Raw genomic sequence first — 2,500 nt, forward strand, 5'->3', positions numbered from 1 at the left:
TTATCATCTGTTTCAATGCCCCTAAAGTAACGAGTTAATTAATTACCATGCACTCACAGTGTGTTTATATTGTTCTTATCAAGCCTTAAAACCAAATCCAGTCAAGTGTTAACAAGCCTGTGTGTTAAAATCTTCCTAAACGATTACAGCTACAGCATTTAGCTAAGAAGACCCAATTGCCCCCCCGCCCCCCATCCAGGAAAAGGCCAGACTAAGCAGAAGGGGGGGGGGGGGGGGACATGTCGGTGTCCTGTCGGCGTGGCAACAGCCGCGGTGTCACCGCCGCCCCCGTGGGAACCGCCCGTCAAACGGAAAGGTTGTGCCGCATCTGCATAATCATTACCTCGCCGACAGAAAGTCATTCTGGGAAACAATCAATGTTGTTTTAAGGAATCTGAAAAAAAAACAAGCGAAGGGGCTGAAGTGTCTTAAAGAAGATCTACAGGCTCAGAGAGAGACGCTCAGAGAGAGACGCTCAGAGAGAGACGCTCAGAGAGAGACGCTCAGAGAGAGACGCTCAGAGAGAGGCTCAGAGAGAGACGCTCAGAGAGAGACGCTCACAGAGAGACGCTCACAGAGAGACGCTCAGAGAGAGAGACGCTCAGAGAGAGACGCTCACGGAGAGACGCTCAGAGAGAGACGCTCAGAGAGACGCTCAGAGAGACGCTCAGAGAGAGACGCTCAGAGAGAGACGCTCAGAGAGAGACGCTCACGGAGAGACGCTCAGAGAGAGACGCTCAGAGAGACGCTCAGAGAGACGCTCAGAGAGAGACGCTCAGAGAGAGACGCTCAGAGAGAGAGACGCTCAGAGAGAGACGCTCACGGAGAGACGCTCAGAGAGAGACGCTCAGAGAGACGCTCACAGAGAGACGCTCAGAGAGAGAGACGCTCAGAGAGAGACGCTCAGAGAGACGCTCAGAGAGAGACGCTCAGAGAGAGACGCTCAGAGAGAGAGACGCTCAGAGAGAGACGCTCACGGAGAGACGCTCAGAGAGAGACGCTCAGAGAGAGACGCTCACAGAGAGACGCTCACAGAGAGACGCTCACAGAGAGAGACGCTCAGAGAGAGACGCTCAGAGAGACGCTCAGAGAGACGCTCAGAGAGAGACGCTCACAGAAAGACGCTCAGAGAGAGACGCTCAGAGAGACGCTCACAGAGAGACGCTCAGAGAGAGACGCTCAGAGAGAGACGCTCAGAGAGAGACGCTCACAGAGAGACGCTCACAGAGAGACGCTCAGAGAGAGACGCTCAGAGAGAGACGCTCAGAGAGAGACGCTCAGAGAGACGCTCACAGAGAGACGCTCACAGAGAGACGCTCACAGAGAGACGCTCAGAGAGAGACGCTCAGAGAGAGACGCTCAGAGAGACGCTCAGAGAGAGACGCTCACAGAGAGACGCTCAGAGAGAGACGCTCAGAGAGACGCTCAGAGAGAGACGCTCACAGAGAGACGCTCACAGAGGGACGCTCAGAGAGAGACGCTCACAGAGAGACGCTCACAGAGGGACGCTCAGAGAGAGACGCTCACAGAGAGACGCTCACAGAGAGACGCTCACAGAGAGACGCTCACAGAGAGACGCTCAGAGAGAGACGCTGACAGAGAGACGCTCACAGAGAGACGCTCAGAGAGAGACGCTCACAGAGAGACGCTCACAAGAGAGACGCTCAGAGAGAGACGCTCAGAGAGAGACGCTCAGAGAGAGACGCTCAGAGAGAGACGCTCACAAGAGAGACGCTCACAGAGAAACGCTCACAGAGAGACGCTCAGAGAGAGACGCTCAGAGAGAGACGCTCACAAGAGAGACGCTCACAGAGAGACGCTCACAGAGAGACGCTCAGAGAGAGACGCTCAGAGAGACGCTCACAGAGAGACGCTCACAGAGAGACGCTCAGAGAGAGACGCTCACAGAGAGACGCTCACAGACGAGACCACAGAGAGACGCTCAGAGAGAGAGACGCTCAGAGAGAGAGACGCTCACAGAGAGACGCTCACAAGAGAAACGCTCAGAGAGAGACGCTCAGAGAGAGACGCTCACAGAAAGACGCTCACAGAGAGACGCTCAGAGAGAGACGCTCAGAGAGAGACCACAGAGAGACGCTCACAGAGAGACGCTCACAGAAAGACGCTCACAGAGAGACGCTCAGAGAGAGACGCTCAGAGAGAGACCACAGAGAGACGCTCACAGAGAGACGCTCACAGAGAGATGCTCAGAGAGAGACACTCACAGAGAGACGCTCAGAGAGAGACGCTCAGAGAGAGAGACCACAGAGAGACGCTCACAGAGAGACGCTCAGAGAGAGACGCTCACAGAGAGACGCTCAGAGAGAGACGCTCACAGAGAGACGCTCACAGAGAGACGCTCAGAGAGAAACGCTCACAGAGAGATGCTCAGAGAGAGACGCTCACAGAGAGACGCTCACAGAGAGACGCTCAGAGAGAAACGCTCACAGAGAGATGCTCAGAGAGAGACGCTCACAGAGAGACCACAGAGAGACGCTCA

Source organism: Centroberyx gerrardi, chromosome 8 (genome assembly GCF_048128805.1).
Source record: "Centroberyx gerrardi isolate f3 chromosome 8, fCenGer3.hap1.cur.20231027, whole genome shotgun sequence".
NCBI lineage: Eukaryota > Metazoa > Chordata > Actinopteri > Beryciformes > Berycidae > Centroberyx > Centroberyx gerrardi.